The sequence below is a fragment of the Ruditapes philippinarum genome, unplaced genomic scaffold (genome assembly GCF_026571515.1).
Source record: "Ruditapes philippinarum isolate M1 unplaced genomic scaffold, ASM2657151v2 ctg750_1_1_1_1, whole genome shotgun sequence".
NCBI lineage: Eukaryota > Metazoa > Mollusca > Bivalvia > Venerida > Veneridae > Ruditapes > Ruditapes philippinarum.
The window spans coordinates 175,823-189,027 of NW_026856431.1; the positions used below are offsets into that span (position 1 = coordinate 175,823).

General features: G+C 32.3%; 1 pseudogene; it reads left to right on the forward strand.

The window, feature by feature from the left end:
* Positions 1-9,533: 9,533 nt before the first annotated feature.
* Positions 9,534-12,729, forward strand: LOC132746504 (uncharacterized; annotated as a pseudogene).
* The last annotated feature ends 476 nt before the right edge of the window (positions 12,730-13,205 follow it).

Genomic DNA, 13,205 nt, shown 5'->3' on the forward strand with positions numbered 1-13,205 from the left:
TTACTTAACTTTAAAAAACACAATCAAGGAGACGGCGCATGTGTAATGCATGAAAATTAAGGTTTGATTAAATGTTAATTAGGACATGTATTTAATCAGACAATAGACCTTCTGTAGTTACTGAATTATATGACAAATTTCAAAAATCAAATTGCACTTTAAAGCTGTCTTATTAATTAGGTATTGAATTAAATAGTTAAAAGCAACAACTATACTACAATGATAGAAAACAACAAGAAAACAAGTGATCAATCGCATTCTTTATAAGCATGATAACATGATGTATATGTAATGTACAAACCAGCTTATAAAATTTGAAGAGCGAATTAGTTCAGTATACACGCATTTAGAAATTCAATATGTCAAATTAAACTTGATGTTTTAAATATAATAATTATGAATTTATTTACATCTAATGAAGTAGACGAATGAAGCTTAAAGGAAATTATTCACATTATTCAAATCGCCTTGTAATAAGAATTCCGTCAAGCATATATTGAATGTACAAGAAAATGCATTTGTAACCTCGAATTTTATTTATAAAGTGCATTAAAATATTGCTGAACTATTTGATCAAAATATGTGTGCAAGATTATAGAACCCTGTGTTCTATAAATGATATAAAACTTATAATATCAATCGCTTACTCTAAACTGCTTTTCTGACATGATTCGTTATTCAGCGCTAATTTGGTATTTTTATTATCAAGGGCGACGCATATTACGCATAAATTACGAAATTTATTTTAAGTCCTACAACATACATCTACATTTTTTAGTGAATATGATACGATCCTTTATCTTGCATATTTTTTCTTATTTATTTACGTTTACCCTGAAGGAACTTGGATATTGTATACAGATAAATTGTTTACCAGACAAAACTGAGGGCAAATTAGCCAAATTAAGCTTGAAGCGTACAGAACAATACTTTTATTTTCGTGTCTGTTATATAATCAGACGAGAAATATATGATCTGTAGAATCTGTTTAGATATATTTAGACACGCTTGACGTAAGAAACGAATAAAATTTTTATTCTGTTATTTCAATTACATCAATACTTTGAAATGAGGATGACATTTATTTCTGATATGATTTGCAGTACATCATTTACATATATGCCTTTTGCAATACATCATTGACACGTATGCCTTTATATGTATATATATGGTTGTTATTAAAAATAAAATGTCAATAAGTAGAGATGTACAAATAAGATTTGACAAAATGTGTAAAACGATTAGAAAAAAAATCATCATTTCATATTGATTATCGACTCAATGTATTTCAAATTAAGTGTGTCTTTGCATTCTTTACCTAGCTTTAAGAACAACCATTCAGCAATTTATTTGTTTCATGAAACTTGAATGTGGAAATACACTAAAATAATATTAAGATTTTTTATTGGAATTTAAAAATAATGATAATTTTTTTACGATTACAATACGTATTTTACAATGCTTGATTAAATATTCTAACACTATCGGATTTTTTTCTATATAGACAAAGAAGGCCCGAAGCGTGCATTATTCTACAACAATGCACTCGCCGTTCTTATTACCTCCCTGTGAATTTTCACATTGAGGGCGCCATTTTGTTTAAAAAGTCTGATAAATAAAAACATTTTTTGTCGAATTTTGTTGTGAAAGCTATCTAGAATGAAAGAAAATGGTCTAACTAAGAAAATGAATCCGAACACCAATATCTTTAATTCAGTCGTTAACGCTGTACAGACGTTTAAAGTGTTGTTTACGTGACGTCACAATATAGCGCCAAACAGCACGTGCAAAACAATCAAATCAAGAACGCTATTTAAATGTCGCAAGCAAGTTAAGTTTCACATTTATTTCACTTTTAAAAAATTGTATTTCGCTTGAAAAATTATAGAGTGAAATAAAATAAACAAACAAAGTTTTACCAACGTTTTCAAAATTTGTTTTTCTCAAAATGTTTCTACACACGGTAGGTTTATCGACACCTTTTTTCAACCAACCGGGACAGCCTTTAAAGAACGTTTCTATGGGAAACTCTGAGGCGAAAACAAATTAAACCACCAAACATAGAGTCCAACTTTATAATAATAATTATATTTTTTCTTGACGTGTTAGAATGGAAATAGATATTAATTCTTCGTGCATTATTGTATAATAATGCACGTTTTTCGTTCAAATGCTTTGTAATTAATCACTCAGGCCTATCGGCCTTCGTGATTATATTACTACGCATTTGAACTCAAACCGTGCATTATTCTACAACAATGCACTCAGAATTGATATCTATTTCCTAAACACAACCAGTTACAAACTTATAGTGATAGTAAACTGTTGTGTTGTATATCAACTTTTTAGAGCAGTTACGTTTTTTGTTCGAAATTGTAAAGGAGTTAACCAATTATTGCACTAAGGTGACGATATGTAACTTATACATAGGTCTTTAATTATTTTACTAATTAAGTTGACCAATATTTATCAAACACCAATGAAGATATTTCTGATTGCATTATTGATGTAAGTATGTTCTAGGTCTTAATAGGAGAAATAATGTTTTACTGTTACATTCATGCTAATATGACACATTAGTTTTTTTAATGCTTTTATTTAAGGTCGCCGCCGGAAAGCCCATATGGGCGACCGTACACTCAAGTCGGTTCATCCAAGAGCGTCCCGCCGAGATTTTTTTGTCGATTTTTTCCAGCTTTATTGGTGGAGGAAGACCCCAGGTGCCCCTCCGGGCATTTTTTTTCAGGCACGAGCGGGCACCTGGGTAGAACCACCGACCTTCAGTAAGCCAGCTGGATGGCTTCCTCACATGAAAGATTTCGACCCGCGTGAGGATCGAACCTACAGCGGTGAGGGACATGTGATCTCAAGTCAGCGACCTTAACCACTCGGCCACGGAGGCCCCCCCGACACATTAGCACAACAGTTCTACAATATACAGTAATGTTAACTTTATGTGTCGACAATGCACCAATCATATTGAAATCAGAAACTACATTCCATTTCATAGAATGTCCTAACATGAATAATATATAATCAAATATTGTCTCTGTAGCAACTCATATAACATGATTGGTGCCACAAGATGAGTCAGGCTATTACAGGCAATTTATAGAATAAAAGTTATTTATTAACTTTACCTAAAATATAGTAAGACCTTAAAAGTAATAAAATATCATTTTAGCAATAAAACATCAGTTTACATGTGATCTTTCCGAATGGAATCGCCACCAACATTTGTTTGAATAAGAGTATTCAAATGGTTTCGTTTTCTTCCCGACAAATGAGCCCATATTAAAGGGCCTATGCAATTTACTTGCAGGAACATCTGAAGAAGCAGGAGAAATAATTTTTATATTAAAGGCACGACACTACATCTGTCACAATTAAAGTGTAAGCACCACAATAATAAAAAGTTGATGCTTATTTTAAAGACAAACGTAAATAAATTATGACAGTCATAGTTGATGATTAAACAAAATCTTTTCTGATTTACAACGTGTTTTATTCAACTGAATCAGAAAAAAAAGTTTAAACAAACGAACTTTTAAGTTAGAATATATCATTCGTATCTGTAATGCCATGTTAAATCATCAATTGACTAGGTAATGATTAGATATTTTAGATGAAGGGCCATGATTACAATCAGGAAATAACAGTAAACTACTTACAAGTTAAGCATTAATTAGCGGATGTAAGCCTTGCGAAACCTTTACAGCTCAGAAAGAGAAACGTGATGCTATCTCTGGGTAATGAATTAAATCTCCAACCAAATTACATTTGCTAATGTATCTCTTTCATTCGTTGGTAATTGCAGGGTGTTAATTTCAGAGATTGGTTATCTTGTTGAACGGTAAACATAGAGAACTATACAGTTTTAAGGAAATGTTAGAATTTTTGAATATAATTAATTAATGAATGAATGAATTATTTGCTTACTTCAATATTCATGAATGCATTTATTTGTATATTTTTATCATGAAAACATATATAAAAGAATACGTATTATCATATAAATATATTAACCACATTATGTATTAACTATGTGGCCGATACATTTCTTATGATAAAGGCATAAACTATATTACATTTTTGCAAATGCTTAATATGTTGGCATTCACTCACATAACATTCTCTCACTCATCCACTCTCATTTACTTACTAATTTATGCATTTTTGTATAATTTTCTTCATACGCATACGCAGAGAAATTAATACCATATGGTCATCAGGTAAGATGAACCTTAATTAAAAGTTAGCATTGGATATATGAGTGTAAGTTTAATACTAAATTTATTGAACGAGTTGAATAAAATCATATTATGCGAGCGTCTGGTGAGCATAGTATTATTTTATTGATCAAGTTCAATGAATTAAGTATTGAATCTTCACAAATATAATATTATATTTATCACATGATATAAATAAGAACGATAAACTGTTAAAAACAGACATTTTTCATTGACGCGCCTATAGTGTAAAGCTAACAATAGCGCGCTTTAACGCTATGTTTATATATAACGCAAATGACGTCACATCAAAGTGTTATTACAAAGTGTAATATTGTTTTTATTAAATGGCTTTATAACACTCCAGTACCGCGGTTTATGTTATAAACATGTATACATGTACATATTATGTTATTTTGAACTATTAAATGCTTACTATAAGTTTAAATATGGTTTTAATTTGATGAAGTAAATCAATAAAATAAAACATTAAATAAATTGTCCTTCCCTTAAAAAGCAACATATTTAACATTATTCAATTTGCCAATAACGAATGTTTGGTAAAGTACAGATAAATCGATTGTTTAGAAAACCGTTTAGAATGTTACAATTGAAATAGGTAAATCTCTCAAACATTTCAAATTCATTGTACATTTTATTGTTTGTATGAAATTGACTGGAATGCTATTTAAGTTTAAATGTCATTTAGAAAGCCACTCTAAGTATAGAAGGTGAAAAGTTCACCGACACATAATGCTATAAATAATTATTGATTTGACAGAAAATTTACAGTCACTGTGATAACTGTTTGTATGATCGCAAAGCTATAACCTTCCAATGGTGAAGTGCAATGAAACCCCCAGCACAAGTTGTTTGTATTATTTATAAAGTCTATATTTCATTTCATCTTTTAAAAAGTGTTATTTTAGTCGAAAAGGTCACTATTTCAAAAGAAATCGTCAATAAACAAACCAGCACTAGTGCTACTTGGGATCACCCGTAACTATCACCTATATTAGTCTTCATTTGATATTGTTTTCCTTGTGTGCTATATAGATACCAAAACAATTTTAACGACACGATACATTTGTTGATGGGTAGGCATTTATTTTGTCAGGCTAAGCATATGATCGTTAAAATGCTTTCAAACTAAATCTATATTGTGTAAATGGCACTTGTAACATGGTTTGGGGACCTTTCTGTTGAAAATGTGTGAGAGTTAAATCGTATACATATGCACAGTGCATTAACTGCAGTGCAGGGATTAGTTACCCGCAAACCAGAGCATGCCCATTGATTGGTTCATTTTTACTGGGGTAGAGAAAGGGAAAGCGACAGAAATATCATATTCAGATTCTCGTTCATTGGATACTTATTCCCGCGGTTTCATATTGTGACAACAGGGAACGTGTTTTTATGTTTGACTATGATACAAAAGCGAAAGAGCATCAAAACACTCGGCAATCTGATTAATACTCGAGGGCTACGCCCCCTCGTACAAATCAGATAACCTCGTGTTTCGATGCTCTTTCTATAACATAAATAAACAGCGTCACAATTTGTATTCACTCAAGTCGGGGTTTGAGCCGCACGACATATTGCTGTTCGATATACGAGTATATCCTTACAATCGTTTTCATATTATTATACATGTCACTTTAAGTGCACCAACGATGTTAGTATTTCAAGTTTTATGTTTTTAGTAAAACTGAACCGAAATATTAATTTAAAAGAAACTCATAACTAAAGAAAGAATTCAACTACATTGATAAAACAACTGTAATTAATTAAAATCAAAAGAACAATGACTATTTACATTCAAATATAGCACTTAACATTACTTAAAGCAGTATTTATAATAGATACGGAATACGGTACAGTGTTTATGCTTTCATAAAGTAGAGATGGAAACACTATAAATAAACTGTGTAAGTCATTTTAAATTAACCATCAACATTCAACATTCTAAGAGTTCGTTCTGGAAATGACTCAAGTATTTTTACATCAAAGAAAATTTGTTTTGGAATGCCGGAATCTTCAATTACTAGCAATATGGTATTTTATAGATCTTTTTAAATTTATTGTTATGGGAATGTTTGATTGAGGTCAAATCATAACTGAGGTTTTATGTTCATATGCAATTTGACCAGTATTCATGTGAAAATGCAGATATTTCTCACTGGATATGAGATATAACTAACATAAATTATTAATATAAAATCGAGGTGTTGGAATTCCTGTGGTCGCGCCCGTAACATATCTATTAAAAAGATTGATTACTCTAAAATGCATCCTTTCACGGGCAAATTTAATCGCAAGCTTCCGACGATAAATAAAGCCAATCAAAGTAAAAGTATTCCGATAGTTGTCAAATTGTTAGGTCATTGGTTTGTTAATAACTTTTTATTAAAAAAGGAATTGCTCATTGAACGCTTATAGAAATTATCATAACAGATGCCACACAGAATGAAAACTTTCAGATAAAATGTGATTAAGCTCGTTTGTTTTTCTTATATCGTAAACTCTTATATACATCAATCATGCTTAGGTTATTTTTACACATACAATACCAGCTTATTTCCAAGGTAAAGCTTTTCAAAACGATAAACATTTACGAGTTATGTAACTAGCCGAAAGAAATAAACACGATATATGCCAATTTCTTTAACTTCCCTTTCGCTATTTAAAGCGAAGTGGTCATATCGGAATATTACAGTCGGAATATCATAAAAATTGATACAAATAGAGACCATTATGTCCATTAATGTGTCATAACAAGGCAACATAAAGTATGGGTGATATATTACTTTATTTGTGAACAGGATGATACAAAATGTCTAAGGAGGCTGCATCAGGCACGAAATGTTTTGTCGGGCAATAAGTATCAAATAGTATAAAAACCTACGAGCACAAAAAGCTGAAGTATGTTTGTAGATTCAAAAAAATAATATATAAATCAATGTTTCATATCTTGCGACCGTATTCAATGTGACTTGTGTTCCATATACTCTATTAAAAAGTGTGATTTGTCAGGGTATGTGATAATAATATCTCGGATAACATAACTTATTGAGTTCAATCTGAAAACTTTAAATGTTTATATTAAGATAATTAAAGTGTTTCAATTCTAATCGGAACTCCAGGTGGTTTTGCTTAACTTTCTCTCAATCTACCTTTTGAGTTTGATACAAAAATATAAGTCATAATTGTGAATTACATAAGTCCAAAAAGCGTGACTTATGACAAAAATAATCAGCGTATCTATAATTGTTTTTCTAAAAGACACCATTAAGAGGTTTGATATATTTGATATATGGTCAAACGTTTTTTGCAAACATGATGAAACAAAGAAATTGCAGACAAGATAACGGTCTCATCATGCAGCTATGCTGTTAAACAGTCGCGCTCCTGAGAGACATGCTGATAATAAAACTGTTTCATCTCTAGTCTTGTCGACATTCGAGACTGTAGCAGAAAAGAAAGAGAGGTGAATACATGAATCTAATTAATTAAAAGTGTGCTTAATATTGATGTCATATGGGCGCCGTCATGACATTTTGTACCTTCGGACAAGTTTTTCAAACACCGGTTAAAAGTCCGCGAAATTGTTCGCAGTTTATGTCGGCTTTTCAAGTACCTTGTTGCCGCTAGATCATGAATTTCCGTGTCTTGTAGGCGGAATTTAGACACCATGTCTGAGAAGAATGATTTTCAGGTATTTTTGTATCTTTATATGACTTAAAAACAAAAAATACAAAGATTTAAAGTGCAAAACTAGATTTTTTTTACTTTTTTTGAGATGTTGCGTCTGCTGTCAAATTTGACAGATGATTTGAGCGCTTCAGTTAAAAAAATGAGGTTATTTATGGTGAAATTATGTTTTTATTCGTCAACTTGCATCCTGCATGTAGTATATAGAACCAAGTATTTAGCAGTTTAAGTTTAAAATGTGAATTTTATCGAATAATCCCGATTTTCAGTGGTTTTACTTCTTAGCAACAGTATATACAAAGGAATTGCCTCCCTTCGTAACTTAGTTACAGACCAAGAGTAATCGTTCATGTTATCGATCGATTTACTGTACTATAGAAATATAACTACATATTAGGTACATTATCGTTTCTGTAGCGTAGTCGGGATAGTGAAGGACTGACAAATTAGAGGACTGAAGTTCGTAACCTCGAACCATCCTTTTTTTTTATTTTCTTTATGGTATGCAGTCAATAAATAAATTGAAATTGTACCTGTAACAGTGCTTCATAGATATTTTGTAAGAAGGGAAAAAATATTTGTTAAGGTATAGATATAGATCTATTACCTCATTTACTATCGTGCCTGAGTTATTTTAACTGGATAACTGGGACAACATATAATATCATTTTATATTTTATTCTAGATTATATCGATTATAACTATCATCGATCATACAATTTTATCAATAGATTATTATATTTTTTTTTTACTTTATTTAAACGCAGGAATTAGATGAGTTATATGAGGAATTTGGCATTGTTAATGAGACAGTCGAGAAGGGGCCACATGCACATGTAACAGAGGACGAATTAAATGGAGAGTGGGGAGACGATGATGACGACCAACATGCAGAGACAATCATAGGGCGTGTCTATGAGTTTGTCTACAGTGCTGCAGAGGACATGCCGGAAGGATCAGATGAGGAGAGGGGCGAGGGCGGTTTAGAATCAGAGTCAGACGATAATGCTGTCACAAGTGTACAATGTAAGTGTAAAACCAATTGTTTGTCGCAGTTTGATGCTGAACACATTCAAGGGCATATATTGTCTCTCAGGGAAATGGAGAAAGACCAAAAGGAGATGTTTGTTATGGGAAGTCTGTTGAAAATAGGTACACAGGAAACCAGGAAAGGTAAACGTAAACGAGTTAGATATAGATATACATTTGATGGCAAAACTGTTTGTAAATCTGTGTTCTGCCACATTAATGATATTGGGCAGAGAACTGTTAAATCTTTACTAAAACATTTAAATTCAAATGGACCGGTGCCGCGAATACATGGGAATACCAGGAGAAAGCCAAGCCATGCAGTTAAGTACGAGGACGTGCGTTTCTGTGTTGATTTCCTGTTATTATATGCAGAAATCAACGGGTTAACAATGCCAGCAGCACCACGCGGAGCAGACGAGGCTGCACCTATACTGTTACCATGTAATACTACGAAAGTGGATTTACATTCAAATACCAACAAGCATGTGTAGAAGCCGGCGTCAGAGTTCTTGGTATAATTACATTTAAATGTGTTTGGAAGCAATGCCTTCCACACATTAAGATAATGAAGGCAAAAGATGACGTTTGTCATAAGTGCGATATGATAAGGAAACGGGTGGCTGATGCTATACATGAGATGGACAAACTTGAGGCAGCAAACACTTTACGAGAACATATACAGGTAATATTAATTATATTACGCGTTACTAAAATTTAAAATCCGTTCGACAGCGGAATTTAATCAAACATCCTGATTTGACTTTAACACCTATTACGCTTAATTAATCAAAACAAGTCTGCAATTCCCATGTCATTTTGTTGTTATTAATGCTTTCAAGGATCACCTTTTACCAGATGTTTATTAGTAACACTGATTTTTCCTTGCAAAGTTCTTGCGGTAATTATTTGCCTCCATAATGGAACCATACTTTTGAAATTATTGACATATCAATTGAATTATAGTTTGATACATGTGATACCAAATTTGCTATCAACTATTTAACATTTATTAAGATAATATTTGTGTTTACTAGCATTACATGTTTATAGATATTTTATTGTAAGGTTAATAATTATAGAGTTGGAGTGATTTGTTTATATTTTTTTGTTTATTTACACAAACTATGTAGGATGCACAGAGAGAGCGACAGGTTTATAGACAGACAATAGAAGAGGCTCGTGAGGAAATGAGGCACACATCAGTCACAGTCAATCGACCTGCCCAGCCATGCACTAGTGATTTATCAAAAGTGCACTATACATTCGACTATTCTCAAAATGTGACAATACCACACCATAGTCAACAAATGGGTCCTTTGTATTTTGTTACTGGCAGGAAAATACAAATTTTGGCGTCCGTGTTGATTCTGTGTCACAACAATATAATTATCTTATAGACGAGGATGAATCAATTGGTATGTTAAGAATAAATAAATAAATAAATAAATAAGTAAATAAATTTTGCTTTTTTCTATAATACAGATAATTATTTTGCTTTTCATTATTGTAAAATATTAATTTTATATAAACATATAATAAATAAAATGTCATTTTAAATGTGTGCTGTCGAAATATGAAATATACTTAGAATTATTGTAAATTAACAGGTGCTGATGGTACAGGGACGCACGGGCCAAACTCAGTTATAAGTATGCTACACCACTGCCTCGAAAACCAGGGATTTGGAGAGAAAGCTTGCATCATGCACGCCGACAACACTTACTGTGGTTGTGAGTATTTTTCCGTAAATGTCTTTTTAATTAAATAATAGTATAGCACTGAACATTCCGTTTTATATTCAAAATGCTACATTTTACAAAGCATAATTTTTAAGTTTTAGTTTAAATGTTGAAATAAAAATATATTATTTTTTTATTACAGCGCAGAATAAAAATCGCTTTATGTTAGCGTATCTGGCATGGCGAATTCATATGGGGCTCCATGATGAAATAACACTCCTGATGGGAATTCCTGGTCACACAAAGTAATTTATGTTTTTATATTATATTTTATACTCGTATAATGCGAACTTATGTATTTTAGTTTATGACAGTCCTCTACAATAATTCTGGTCTGCACAAAACGATCATTTGCTATTTTTATGTGTTTAAACATGTATGTGCTTGCACACCAGCGGGCGTATTTTATGCATGCCATAGAGACAATCTGGCCATTAGATTAAAACTAAAACACTGTCGAACAAATCGATTATTCCAGAACAAATTTACTTGCAATCATTATGTTCCTATAGAAATAAAAATAAATCAACATAAACTATAAATAAGCAATTTTTATATGAGCCGCGTCACGACAAAACCAACATAGTGCGTTTGCGACCAGCATGGATCCAGACCAGCCTGTGCATCCGCGCAGTCTGATCAGGATACATGCTGTTCGCTATCAGTTTCTCTACTTGTAATATGGTTGGTAAGCGAACAGTTAGAACCTTATCAGACTGCAGGGATGCGCTGGCTGGTCTGGATCCATGCTGGTCGCAAACCCATTATGTTGGTTTTGTCATGACACGGCTCATATAGTTTTTTATTCGATTCCAGGTGTCTTGTGGATGGAGGATTTGGACATATCAAGAAGCTGTATAGACGCACGGACTGCGACAGTATTTCGCAGGTGGCATCTGTCGTGAGAAAGTCTGCTTCAAGCAATTTCCCCGTGCTCTTCCGCAAGGAGGATGGATGCCAGAATTGGACTTGGTATTCTATTACAAATATTTGAATTTCTAAAATTTACACCCCATTAATATAAGTTTGTACAATAAAACAACAAAACAAATTAATAGAATGCTTAATTCGGCCCTGGCATAAACGCTGGTATATTACGTGTACGTGTATTAATACTTGCTTGTCATTGTAAAATATCAAGTAATTTATGACTGACATATTATTAACTAAGTCAGCATATATTACAGGTATGACTGGAAGACATTTCTGCCGCATTTCTTTTTACCATTACGGGGTTTACAGCGCTATCACGCTTTCCGTATTACGAAGGATGCTATATACGTGAAAGAGCGCTCGACTGACGAAGAGCAGCGGGTCACAATCCTGAAGATAAATGCTACAGTACCAAAAGATATTCTCCCTGCAGTTTTGCTACCGGGTGGACTTTCCCGCGCAAGGCAGCAATATCTGTACAAGAATGTACGACCTTTTGTACGTCAGGCGTACCGTGATGTGACGTGCCCACCGTTACGGGAAGAATGACAATTCAGATTTAAATGTACAAATGTATACATGCATTATCTTTGACTGTATGTTTAGTCCTTAGATTTGTTATCAATAAACTAGATATTATTTGATATAAGAATGATGTATATATTGCAAGTTTTAAAATTTCGTTAATAATAAATTAACCAATATACAGGGCACATTAGTGCTGATCAGTTTATGTGATTTCTTCTGTTATCTTTTTATATTTATGAATTTGAAGTTTGTAACTTCATAGGACTGTAAAATAAATTCACTTGGAGTTACTGTCTTTATTGATTCTTACAAAATCCATTCTTAAAACAAAGCAATTCAGCAATAAACTACGACGTTCTTTAAAACGTTCAACGTTTAAACAAACGTCGTCGTCAACGTCGAAGCAACACATTGGTCTATGTACATAAAAATATATATCTTTGACATTTTTCAAGATTTTTTCGTCAAATAAAAAGTAAAATCATCTGTAATAATTGGTTTCTATGAAAATTATGAAACCAAAAAATCGAAGAAAATTGCCCCAAGGGTCATTTTGTCATGACGGCGCTCATATAATGTCAGATGTCATAGGGAAATATTTAATAGGTTATTACGATAGGTAACAAAAAAGGAGAATTATCTGGGTTTAGGTATCATTTAGAAATGCTCATAAAGTATTTATATAAGTATTAAAAACATTTACCACTTACAGACGCAAAACAGTGAACATGACTGTCCATTCTTTATCATTAATATAACTTAAATAAAGGAAGGATTGCTCGTGTCGGAATAAAACATAATTTGACACAATGTCATAATTTCTATTAAACTGTCTCAACACAGTAACATACGTAGTGTTCTCTTACATGGTGGTATATTACAGAACAAGATAATTTAGCGAATATATTAATTGTAAACTATGCGAAAAGATGGTAAATTGACGAAATACTTTATTATGATAGTATTTTTCTTATAGGTTGCATCTTTTTAATGAGTGACATTAGGATCGTGTCGCTTAGCTTGTCGTTTAATA